The sequence below is a fragment of the Oncorhynchus kisutch genome, linkage group LG5 (assembly GCF_002021735.2).
Source record: "Oncorhynchus kisutch isolate 150728-3 linkage group LG5, Okis_V2, whole genome shotgun sequence".
Lineage (NCBI taxonomy): Eukaryota > Metazoa > Chordata > Actinopteri > Salmoniformes > Salmonidae > Oncorhynchus > Oncorhynchus kisutch.
In genome coordinates this window covers 26,832,996-26,846,489 of record NC_034178.2, presented here as the reverse complement: position 1 = coordinate 26,846,489, position 13,494 = coordinate 26,832,996, and the positions used below count along the sequence as shown (strand labels likewise).

The following is a 13,494-nucleotide window of genomic DNA, read 5'->3' as shown; positions in this document are numbered from 1 at the left end:
TGTTAGTCAACCTGGAGTGTGACTCTCACGCTTTTACTCTTATCAATGGTGAACGTATATAAAGATGGCAAAATTCAGATATGACGTCATTGTTTTAGCACTATCCACGAGGATTGGGCGATGTCTGGAATGACTCATCATCCCATCGCTGAACAAACGATTGTATATGGTATACGATTACGCACGGGCATTCTTTATACGTTACTAATGTTTTCTTGTGTTTTTTTTAGGGAAAGTTTTCTTAATGTTCTCAAATCAAATTGTATTGGTTATATACACATTTCTGGCAGATGTTATTGCGGGTGTAGCGACATGCTTGTGTTCCTAGCTCCAACAGTGCAGTAATATCTAACAATATACAACAATACACACTAATTTAAAAAGTTAAATAATGTAATTAAGAAATATAGAAATATTAGGATGAGCAATGTCGAAGTTCAGAGTATAAATATATATATGGGATGTATAGACAACATGGACAGTATATGGATAGAATATGTAGTATATTTGAAGAACAGTATATGTACAGCAATAGTTAAATAGGATAGGTCTTGACTAGAATACATTATATACATATGAAGTGGGTACAACAGTGTGTAAACATTATTAAAGTGACCAGTGTTCCATGACAATGTACATAGGGCAGCAGCCTCTAAGGTGCAGGGTAGAGTAACAGGGTGGTAGCCGACTAGTGACTGAAGTTCAGGACAGGGTACTGGGTGGAGGCCAGCTAGTGGTGACTATTTAACAGTCTGATGACCTTGAGATAAACAGCTTCTTTCAGTCTCTCCGTCCCAGCTTTGATGCACCTGTACTGACCTCACCTTCTAGATGGTAGTGGGGTGAACAGGCAGTGGCTGAGGTCCTTGATGATCTTCTTGACCTTTCTGTGATACCGGGTGCTGTAGATGTCCTGGAGGGCAGGCAGTGTGCCCCCGGTGATGCGTTGGTGATGGAAAACTACAGTTGCACGCCTCTGATCACTCTATTGAAGCAAAAACACACGGTTAACTTTCAATCTAAAATGCGACCCCTGTCAACACACAGCTGGACTCACCTACTCCCGGCTTTCTTCCATTGAGCTATTTAGAAACAAACACTTGACTGGCTCAACTTTTCTGTGAAACTAAGGTAAGCCTCCTAATGTAAAATAATGTGACAGGTGAAATGAAGAATGTGATCTGCTTTTATTGCAGAAGTTGACTGAAATGTCGATTCGGATTCAAACAACTTTCTGAGATAGAAATCCGTTAGGCCTATAGATTCATTCAATGGTTGATTGTGAAAGAGTAGGCTATAGCTAGGCCAAGAAGTCACATTCAAATGGAATGGGGATTGGGGAGAAAAAAAGGAAATTAAGATTTTAAAACAATAAGACAGACAATGGAGTGTCCTCAGCAAAAGGCCCATGATCAACCGACATTGGAGAGGGAAAAAATCACATTAGGCCTTATCTGACATTTTGTGCTACTTTGGTGCTCTCCTCTCTTTCTACAATCTACATTGTTCTCTTGCATTATGTTAATAGTCTAACTACCACATACACTACTGTTCAAAAGTTTGAGGTCACTTAGAAATGTCCTTGTTTTTTGAAAGAAAAGCATATTCTTTTATTTTTTTAAATAACATAACATTTATCAGAAATAGTGTAGACATTGTTAATGATGTAAATGAATATTGTAGCTGGAAATTATGTATTTTTAATTAAATATCTACATAGGCGTACAGAGGCCCATTATCAGCAACCATCACTCCTGTGTTCCAATGGCACGTTGTGTTAGCTAATCCAAGTTGATCATTTTAAAAGGCTAATTGATCATTAGTAAACCCTTTTGCATTTATGTTAGCACACTTGAAAACTGTTTTAAAGAAGCAATAAAACTGGCCTTTTATTTATTTTATTTTTTATTTATTTCACCTTTATTTAACCAGGTAGGCAAGTTGAGAACAAGTTCTCATTTACAATCGCGACCTGGCCAAGATAAAGCAAAGCAGTTCGCCACAGAGTTACACATGGAGTAAAACAAACATACAGTCTAATACAGTAGAAAAATATGTCTATATACAATGTGAGAAAATGAGGTGAGATAAGGTAGATTTGCAGTGGAAGAATGTGCAAGGTGGAGAGAAATAATATGGTGCAAAGGAGCAAAATAAATAAATACAGTAGGGGGAGAGGTAGTTGTTTGGGCTAAATTATAGATGGGCTATGTACAGGTGCAGTAATCTGTGAGCTGCTCTGACAGCTGGTGCTTAAAGCTAGTGAGGGAGATAAGTGTTTCCAGTTTCAGAGATCTTTGTAGTTCGGTTTTGTTTTGGGGGTGACCAGAGAGATATACCTGCTGGAGCGCGTGCTACAGGTGGGTGCTGAAATGGTGACCAGCGAGCTGAGATAAGGGGGGACTTTACCTAGCAGGGTCTTGTAGATGACCTGGAGCAAGTGGGTTTGGCGACGAGTATGAAGTGAGGGCCAGCCAATGAGAGCGTACAGGTTGCAATGGTGGGTAGTAGTATATGGGGCTTTGTTGACAAAAAGGATGGCACTTTGATGGACTGCATCCAATTTATTGAGTAGGGTATTGGAGGCTATTTTGTAAATGACATCGCCGAAGTCGAGGATCGGTAGGATGGTCAGTTTTTACAAGGTTATGTTTGGCAGCATGAGTGAACGATGCTTTGATGCGAAATAGGAAGCCTAGATTTAACTTTGGATTGGAGATTTGGAGTTTGATGTGAGTCTGGAAGGAGAGTTTACAGTCTAACCAGACACCTAGGTATTTGTAGTTGTCCACATATTCTAAGTCCGAACCGTCCAGAGTAGTGATGTTGGACGGGCGGGCAGGTGCAGGCAGCGATCGGTTGAAGAGCATGCATTTAGTTTTACTTGTATTTAAGAGCAATTGGAGGCCACGGAAGGAGAGTTGTATGGCATTGTAACTCATCTGGAGGGTTGTTAACAGTGTCCAAAGAAGGGCCAGAAGTATACATAATGGTGCCGTCTGCGTAGAGGTGGATACTCAACTACTAGTTGAGTATCTGGAGCGTCAGCATTGGTGGGTTCGATTACAGGCTCGAAATGGCCAGAAACAAAGACCTTTCTTCTGAAACTCGTTAATCCATTCTTGTTCTGAGAAATGAAGGCTTTTCCATGCGAGAAATTGCCAAGAAACTGAAGATCTCGTACAACGCTGTGTACTACTCCCTTCACAGAAAAGCGCAAAAGGTCTCTAACCAGAATAGAAAGAGGAGTGGGAGGCCCCAGTGCACAACTGAGCAAGAGGACAAGTACATTAGAGTGTCAAGTTTGAGACACAGACGCCTCACAAGTCCTCAACTGGAAGCTTCATTAAATAGTACCCACAAAACACCTGTCTCAACCTGCAAAACACCAGACTCTGGGATGCTGGCCTTCAAGGCAGAGTTCCTCTGTCCAGTGTCTGTGTTCTTTTGCCCATCTTAATCTTTTATTTTTATTGGCCACTCTGAGATATGGCTTTTTCTTTGCAACTCTGCCTAGAAGGCCAGCATCCCGGAGTCGCCGGATAATGTATACTCTGCTAATGACGATAGAAAGTGCATGGGGGCCGCCATCTTCATGCACCTCAATTGGACATTGATGGTGTGGCCAGAGAGAGCTAGGCCATTACAGCTCCCTTCAGCTCTGTTCAGCTGGGGAGTGAAGTGGGGTGTGCAGAGCATCAGCATAGTCTCCCAGGGAGGGACGGGTCAGGGTATCCTGTCATTGTTGGTAGAGACCCGAGCGTGCCAGGGCATTTTAATGGCCGTGTTTTGTTGTAGGAAGGTGTGGTCCGGTTAGTTAGTGTCTGATCGGTTTCTGAGGGCAGGCTGGACTTGATATTAAGTTCCAGAGAGAGAGGGAGGCGGTGTATGTCACAAGTCGAGTCAGAGGTAAGATGAGGATTATACACTGGGTATACAAAACATTAAGAACACCTGTGCCTTTCCATGTCATAGACGGACCAGGTGAATCCAGGTGAAAGCTATGATCCCTTATTGATATGACTTGTTAAATCCACTTCATTCAGTGTAGATGAAGGGGAGGAGACAGGCTAAATAAAGAGTTTTAAGCCTTGAAACAATTGAGACATAGATTGTGTGTGTGTGTGTGTGCCATTCAGAGGGTGAATGGGCAACTCGGTGTTAGGAAGGTGTTCCTAATGTTTGGTACACTCAGTGTAGATGCAGTGTGTGAAGACAATACCCAGCATATTTCACTTCCTCTATAAACCTAAACACTTCATCTGGAGTTTTGTTGTCTCCTTGGATGTCTCTCTGCTACAGTATTCAGAATGGAAGACGTTGCGTAGAAAAGTGAGTGGAACAATGGAACTAAAGCTGATAAAGACTAACCCATACACTCAGCTGGCTCATAGTGATGGACTTTACCATTCTATCTGAGTTTATAATCTAGTATCATGGGTAGGGCCATCTGCGAGCAAATCTGCCGGTTTAGAATATCCTCAGAACCCCAGAAATGATTTGAATAGACAGCATCCCTCCTGATTCAGTCTGGCAGTGTGTGTAGCCTATGGGTAATGATTCAGTCTGGCAGTGTGTGTAGCCTATGGGTAATGATTCAGTCTGGCAGTGTGTGTGTACTGTATGGTAAATTATATGGGATGAGTTGGAATTGAAGGGCCCTGGCTGAGGCCTCCAGGTACATAGGGTTGGTCATCGCTCCTATCTGTTTACACAGTATGGCTGAATAATTGATGATATCTTCTGTCTCTATATAATGAGCAGGAATCTGAGAGCAGCAGGACGCAGCGTCTCCTGCAAGGTCGGCTCCAGGTATAAGCGACACAAGTGGTCGCTTAGGACCCCAACTTATTATGGAGAGTTAGCATAGTAGAATATACAAGGTGCAAGTTAGACATCTGGTTGGGCATCAGCAATTTTTATTTTGTTATGGCAGTCACTAACAGTCACTCAATTAGCCATGTCAGCTCACAATATTTTGTTTGATAAATTAGGCTGCCAGTTATCTAAACTAGGAGTCATCATGGCCGAATACCAACCGGTCACAAAGGGCACGTGCCAAGGGGCCCTGACCTCCAGGTGCCCCCCATTGATTTTAGTCACTCACTCAGATATCATTAACATGGCCTAAGTCATGGCAAAATATGTAGAATTTCAGAAAGTTAGCTTCAAAACTGAAAAAAATAGTCTCTCCACCCCTTGACAAAATAGCACAAAATGTGCTGTAAAACTGGAGAAAAAAAGACCTTTGTAAAACTGCAAGAAATGTGCTTTAAAATTGTAACTTTTTTTTCACGGATATGCCCAACGTTGCCAAGATCCTACTGTAGTGGGATTTGCGATGCAACAGGGGCAGCAATAGTTGGGGACTTGAGGAAGACACAGAAAGTGAGGTGTGTGTGCATGCATGCCTTTTCTTTGGCTGAGGGTAATTGAGCCCACAAGACCTACACTTGCACTCCCATTGGGTGCATTAGGTAGGCCTATTTGAAATAGCTTCCTTGCCTCCTCTGTCAGACTGAAAACATCTTGTGGTTGTCAGTGTAATAATATTCCATGTGTCAGACTTCCGCTTCGCTGAACACTGTTTTAGAAGCTGTCAGCAACCTTTCACACATGCTTTGGTCTTTGAGTACTGAATCCTGTTACAGATTTGGATGAAGTCATCAGGTACTGACAAAGCTATTTAAAAAAAAAATAAAAAATTGTCTTTTGATGTTGTTTACAAAGTGACATAAGTGAATGACGGCATGTGTCTCTCTCATTTCTTACCCTGAGGAGAAACGTTTTATATTATGATGCCTTTTTGTTTTTCCATTACCTTGGAATGTATTACTGTTAATGTTATGTTAAAAGTTGTTATAACGCGACATGAACTGGCTAATGCAGTCGCCATATGAACTAGTCCAATGTGTCAGGAATGGACGAAAGCCTTTTCTACAGATGACGGTTTACAGCCATTCAGAGTAGCTCTTCAGGAGGTGGAATACAACGCACTAACCACTGGCCCGAAGAATATGAGTCGTGTTGATCCTGCTTGTTGTTTGGAAAATAGCTTTTTGAACAGAATAAGATTACATTTGGACTCAGCGCTGCAGTCAGAGAGATGTTTAGGCAGCATATTAAGTGTTTATGATGAATAGCTGCTGTGCTGCTGTGGGTTCTGAGGTGCAGAGGACCTGTCCTGCAGTGGGATTTCACTGTGGCTGGCTGGGAACGGTTGCTGTGGACCCCTGATATTCCCACACTGCCCTCGTTCTCCCCCATCCTCCCCCTCTTCTTCCCCCTCTATCCTCCGATGTCCTTACCCTCTTCCTCCGTCCCCCTTTCTTCACACTCCTTCTCCTGTCCTGCCCCGCCCTGCTCAGCATCACTCTGTCTGGCGCTCTACCCAGTGATGATCAAGCATCAGGCCAGGGTGAGTCTCACGATCCCCTCTCCTCTTCTACTCTCTGGCCACTGGGTCTACACAGGAAAGCACAACTGGTCACATTCACAGGAATGACATTTTACACAGGCCTATCAGCTGTAATAACAGCATCGTCATGGTACCCTTTCTTTCTTTCTTTCTGGAATGTCCTGATAGCTTTTCCTGGCTGCTGATTATCACTCATTTATTGCTGTCTTATCACAGCACCGAGTTGCTTTCTTGGGCTCATGAATATTCAAATCAGGATTTTATTGTTGGCTTTCTGTCTGCATGGCATATTGCAGCTTTCTTTTATTTAAGTGGCGTCAACCTCTTGTGTAGTATCAATTCCATCTATTACCTGTCGTATAAGGCCACACCTGTACTCTCTCTTTCTCTTTCATCACCTCTCCTACTTTACCTCCTTCCTCTCCTCTTTCTACTCCAGGACATTCCAGTGCAGTGGTTTTATAGTGCCCTCACTCCTTCATCTATCTGTATGTCTGCTTCTCTGTTCACTCCTCACTGCGTCTCACTCTCTCCCCTAACCATGATGTCACCCTACATCTCCACTATGCTCTCTTCTTCGCACTATATTTCTCTACCTCCATTTTCCCTGTCTCTCCCACCTCCTTAACCCTAACTGTCTCTGGTCCTACCAATCACTGTGACCCTGTGCCCTCATGATGCCATGGTTAGTATATCCCGGCCATAAACACCCCCCCCCTCTTCTCCTCATCCCTCCTTCTGCCTCCCTCTCCCCCTCTGTCTCTTTACCCTCCCTCTCTGTCTGAACCATTCAAGCAAAACACCAGAGGATTATCCCCCAATTATTGAGAAACACTCACACTCACTCTCTCTCTCTCTCTCTCTCTCTCTCTCTCACACACTCACACTCAAACTCACACTCACACTCACACTCACACTCACACTCACACACACATTCATACAACCATACCCTAAAACACTGACACACTTCCACTCAACACGTTGCCTGGCCAGAAGTGTCTGTGCTCTTGGATAAGACAGTGTCTACGTCGGTTGCCTGTTTGTGGTGTGATAATGCTTGCTCAGCTCTCTGAGAAAATGGGGCTCTGAGCTGAACAAAAACAAAGGGGCGAGAGGAGAGAGAGGAGTGGAGCCCACGTGCCTCAGAGCTGTATCTGTAGCTAGCCGTCACATCTCGCCTTGCTGATGGGGGAATGGGGGTAAGGCTTTTGTTGCTATGACGGAGTAGAGGGAGGGAGGGAGGCTGCCTGCATTCTCCATAATTTTGGGTGCATTCATTTGTCTTGGCTACAGCCTAGAGTGGTTTCTCACTCTGGTTAATGCAGTCGGTTGATGGGCTGGTGTGTTTGAGGTTGAAATGTCTGTGTGTGTATATTTGGTTGTGTGTGTGGAGATGGAGAGATGGAGGTGCATGGTGTGCTTAGTTTACGAGTATTAATGAAATGGGTTGTGATCTTCTTCGTGGTGTTGCAGGGGGATGTAGAGGAGGAGACGTGAACTTCGTGTTCCTTTCAATGGTGAATTTGATGAATCAGAATGAATGGGTGTTTACTGCTTTTCTTTATGTGCGTAACAGTATAGGTGGACTACGTGTTATTTTGTGCAAAAGACTAGTAGGCCCTAATGTACATCAATTTTAGTTGATTTCAAATGTTGATTTCTGTACATATTACAATGGTTTATGACAGACAGAATTTAGAAATGTGCTGTCTGTTGAAAAACTCTCTCTCCTTAATCTTATTAAATGCGTTCAGGTGTGTTGGCCGTGCACACTAATTGGCCACACTGGATGTGTGTGTGTGTGCGTGTGTCCTACCATCTAGCCTTGTTCCTAGAGAAGGCTGTCCTACATTAGAACAAAATCCTCCTCTTGTGGTTTGATGGATTAAACAACTGTAGTGCACATCCAGCTCGCACACTTTCCCATGCAGTCAAAGCCCCGTTTTCAACCAAAGCCGTTCTGCTTATGTTTTGTCTGGGGAGAAACAGAATTTTTGAGTATTTATCGCTCTCTTTCTCTCGCTCATTTTCCCTCTTTCCTTCTCCCATTACCAAAAATATTCTTCCACCCATTGGTTTAGGACTGCTGGGTGACCCAAATACACATGTAGTGCCTCCTCCTCCCCCTGACCACCACACTAAAGTGGGAGCCCTCTTATTGTTTTCAACATGTCTCTCTCTCACAGCGTTGCTGAACCTCAGTCCTCAGGAATGGAATAGTTTCAATATATATATATACAGGGCTGAAGATGTGTTATTGCCCACTGCAGGGCAATAGAGAGACAATGCTGTGGCTGCTTTACTGTATGCCTGACTGTCTCTCGTGGACACTCCCCTAGCCAGGATTGGTGTTAGCGCTGTGAGGCTCTTGGATAGGAGGGGACCTGCCTGAGAAAGAAAACGGTCTAATCCAATGTATCAGAAATCAACAAAGATCCATTGACAGAAAGGAAGGCTTGTGAGATCTGATGGAGGTATGTATCATGGCTAAGACCCATGATGCAGACACAGGAGGTGGATAGTACGAGTCTCAGAGTTTATTACAGTACAAGGGGCAGGCAAAAGGTAGGTCAAGGCAGGCAAGGAGTACAAATCCAAATCCGAGTCAGGCAGGTACAGGACGGCAGGCAGGATCAGGACAGGCAGGATCAGGGTCAGGACAGACAGACAGAAAGAAAGAAAGGTCAGAACTGGGAAGACTAGGAAAAGAGAGAACTCGAGCACAGGTTCCGCGTTAACACGCTGGTAGGACTTGACGGGACAAGACACACTGGCAACAGACAAACAGAAAACACAGGTATAAATACACATGAGGTAATGGGAGACACCTGGTGGGGGTTGGAGACAATCACAAGACAGGTGAAACAGATCAAGGTGTGACAGTATGAAACTATTAAGTGTTGGAAGCCATACAGAGCTACAGATCTTTGTTCCAATCCATAGTGACTCACCACTTGTCTCCAACCCCACTCTCAGTGTGCTCCCTTCTCCCTTGAGCGCGGGCTTGTTTCCCATCTAATGTGATGCTGTATGGCAGGCAGCTCTGTGTTCCACAGAACAGAAGTAGGCACTCGTCACGCACTGTATCTATAACTCAACCAAGGCTCAGCTCTCTCCGGTGGGACTGAACAGATTCTGTTGCGTATTAACCTCGCCTGCAAGGGTTACACTGCGGTAGTAGTGAAGACACACGACTGGGAACGAGACTAGATGTGTGGGTGTGTGCGTGCGTGCACAAGGCCTTCCCCGGTGAGATTGCAGGGCGGATGGGGTGGGGAGTTGCAGTATCGGTTGTGAAAGAAACATCCTGTTGCTCTTGGAGTACAATCTGTAAATTGTAGGCTCTACTGCCATAAACATGACAGAATATGAGCTTTGCCTTGATTAAGAACTTGAACCAACCAGCAACCCTATGACCTCTAGACCTCAACAGCACTGTCTCTCATTAGTGGAAAGCATTTTCCCTACTAGCATGTTAGCCTTTCTACTAAGCACTATGTCAATAGTAGAGGCACTGCTGTTCAATAATAACTATTATTTTGTTCTGAAGCTAATTATTCAAATTATTCCTGAGGTGTTTTTATTAAGGTTTTGAGAAACAGGAACAGTATCTAGCTGGCTCTAGAACCAGCAACCTTTTGGTTACTGGCCCAACACTCTTAACCGCTAGGCTACCTGCCTGGCAGACAGACTGAGAGTGTTGAGAATCAGACATGCAGACAGACAGTGACCCCTAAAACTCTCTTGACGCGGCTGGTGGACAGATAGGCAGACAGAGAGGGATACAGACAGACATACAGTAACAGACTCCTTAATCTGATAAAAATTGAGTGGACAGCATGCAATTATGTTATTAATTACCCAGTTAGCACATAATGTTCTGAGAACGATAGGTTTTTTATAGCTTGGTGGGAGCGTGGTTGTCCTATGGTTATTTTGCGTACGACCTTCCCACAACTGTCTGGGAATGGTGCAGGATAGTTACTTAGATATTCAGCAATTTATTTAGAAATCCAGGTATTTTCAAAGGGTTCACATACTTTTTCTTGCCACTGTACATTCTGTTCTCAGCATCAATAAAACTCTCTCTCCTTAATCTTATTAAGTACGTTCAGGTGTGTTGGCCGTGCACACTAATTGGCCACACTGGATCTTAATGAGTGATTGATTCATTTTGAAATGGGGTCTGAATAGAATCAAATGAACAACTTTGTATGCATAAAATAAACATGGCAAGCAAGCTCCATCCTGGTGACACAGTGTACTAATTCCATGGATAGAGAACAAAAGATCATAGGTACTGCCACAATAAAAAAATAAATGTGTTGGCATGATGTGGCATGGTTAATGCCTAAGCAAATGAATTCCCATGTGTACTATCTGTGCTTGGTGTTCAAAACAGTTAACCCAAACTAAGCTAGCAGTGTTATTAAAAGTCTTATTGAAACATTAAAATCATATCAAATCAAATTGTATTAGTCACATGTGCCGAATACAACAGGTAGACCTTACAGTGAAATGCTTACTTACGAGCCCCTAACCAACAATGCAGTATAAAAAATATAGATTAGAATAAGAAATAAAAGTAAGAAGTAATTTAAAGAGCAGCAGTAAAATAACAATAGCGAGACTACATACAGGGGAGTACCGTTACTGAGTCAATGGGCGGGGGCACCGGTTAGATGAGGTAATATGTACATGTAGGTAGAGTTATTAAAGTGTCAATGAATAGATGATAACAACAGAGAGTAGCAGTGGTGTAAAAGAGTGTGTGTGTGTGGGGGGGGGGGGGGGTGGTTAGGTGTTCAGGAGTCTTATGGCTTGGGGGTAGAAGCTGTTTAGAAGCCTCTTGGACCTAGACTTGGCGCTCCAGTACTGCTTGCCGTGCGATCACAGAGAGAACAGTCTATGACTGGGGTGGCTGGAGTCCTTGACAATTTTTAGGGCCTTCCTCTGTCACCGCCTGGCATAGAGGTCCTGGATGGCAGAAATCTTGGCCCCAGTGATGTACTGGGCCGTACGCACTACCCTCTGTAGTGCCTTGCGGTCGGTGGCCGAGCAGTTGCCATACCAGGCGGTGATGCTCTCAATATTGTAGATGTAGAACCTTTTGAGGATCTGAGGACCCATGCCAAATCTTTTCAGTCTCCTGAGGGGGAATAGGTTTTTGTTGTGCTCTTTTCTGACTGTCTTGGTGTGCTTGGACCATGTTAGTTTGTTGGTGATGTGGACACCAAGGAACTTGAAGCTCTCAACCTGCTCCACTGTAGCCCCGTCGATGAGAATGGGGGCGTGCTCGGTCCTCTTTTTCCTGTAGTCCACAATCCTCTCCTTTGTTTTGATCACATTGTGGGAGAGGTTGTTTTCCTGGCACCACACGGCCAGGTCTCTGACGACCTCCCTATAGGCTGTCTGGTCATTGTCGGTGATCAGGCCTACCACTGTTGTGTCAACGGCAAACTTAATGATTGGCCGTGAAGTCATGAGTGAACATGGAGTACAGGAGAGGACTGAGCACGCACCTCTGAGGGGCCCCTGTGTTGAGGATCAGCGTGGCAAATGTGTTGTTACCTACCCTTACCACCTCGGGACGGCCCGTCAGGAAGTCCAGGATCCAGTTGCGGAGTGAGGTGTTTAGTCCCAGGGTCCTTAGCTTATTGATGAGCTTTGAGGTTACTATGGTGAGTGGTAGTCAATGAATAGCATTCTCACATAGGTGTTCCTTTTGTCCAGGTGGGAAAGGGCAGTGTGGAGTGCAATAGAGATTGTATCGTCTGTGGATCAGTTGGGGTGGTATGCAAATTGGAGTGGGTCTAGGGTTTTTGGGATAATGGTGTTGATGTGAGCCATGACCAGCCTTTCAAAGCACTTCATGGCTACAGACGTGAGTGCTACGGGTCAGTAGTCATTTAGGCAGGTTATCTTAGTGATGTTGGGCACAGGCATTATGGTGGTCTGCTTAAAATAGGTTGGTATTACAGACTCGGACAGGGAGAGGTTGAAAATGTCAGTGAAGACACTTGCCAGTTGGGCAGCGCATGCTCGCAGTACACGTTCTGGTAATCTGTCTGGCCCAGCGGCCTTGTGAATGTTGATCTGTTTAAAGGTCTTACTCACATTCGCTGCAGAGAGCTTGATCACAGTCTTCTGGAATAGTTGGTGCTCTCATACATGTTTCAGTGTTATTTGCCTCGAAGCGAGCATAGAAGTAGTTTAGCTCGTCTGGTAGGCTCGTGTCACTGTCAGCTCTCTGCTGTGCTTCCCTTTATAGTCTGTAATGGTTTGCAAGCCCTGCCACATCCGACGAGCTTCAGAGCCAGTGTAGTACAATTCGATCTTAGTCCGTATTGACGCTTGCCTGTTTGATGGTTCGTCGGAGGGCATAGCAGGATTTCTTATAAGCTTCCGGGTTAGAGTCCCACTCCTTGAAAGCAGCAGCTCTAGCCTTTAGCTCAGTGCAGATATTGCTTGTAATCCATGGCTTCTGGTTTGGGTATGTACGTACGGTCACTGTGGGGACGATGTCATCGATGCACTTATTGATGAAGCCAATGACTGATGTGATGTGCTCCTCAATGCCTTCGGAGGAATCCCAGGAACATATTCCAGTCTGTGCTAGCAAAACAGTCCTTTAGCTTAGCATCTGTTTCATCTGACCACTTTTTAATTGATCGAGTCACTGGTGCTTCCTGCTTTCATTTTTTGCTTTTAAGCAGGAATCAGGAGGATAGAATTATGGTCAGATTTGCATGCATCTCTGTGTGTGGAGTATAGGTGGTCCAGAGTTCTTTTTCCTCTGGTTGCATATTTAACATGCCAATAGAAATTTGGTAAAACGGATTTAAGTTTCCCTGCGTTAAAGTCCTCAGCTACTAAGACCACTGCCTCTGGGTGAGCGTTTTCTTGTTTGCTTATGGCGGAATACAGCTTATTCAAAGCTGTCTCAGTACCAGCCTCTTACTGTGGTGGTATGTAAACAGCTACTAAAAATACAGATGAAAACTCTCTAGGTAAATAGTGTGGTCTTTAGCTTATCATGAGATACTCTACCTCAGGTGAGCAATAGTGTGAGATTT

At 44.3% G+C, this 13,494-nt stretch overlaps 1 protein-coding gene and 1 long non-coding RNA gene across 4 annotated transcripts in view; one reads left to right on the top strand and one right to left on the bottom strand.

Annotated features, from left to right (window-relative positions):
- Positions 1 to 13,494, top strand: part of LOC109890823 (protein kinase C and casein kinase substrate in neurons protein 1) — a 54,528-nt gene that overhangs the window by 21,366 nt on the left and 19,668 nt on the right. The gene's annotated exons all lie outside the window — the stretch shown is intronic.
- LOC116374190 (uncharacterized) lies at positions 582 to 9,775 on the bottom strand. The gene is made up of 3 exons (XR_004209992.1): positions 9,370 to 9,775; positions 6,309 to 6,465; positions 582 to 985 (listed from the first exon to the last, which is right to left on the bottom strand). It is a non-coding gene; the product is annotated as an uncharacterized LOC116374190 (long non-coding RNA).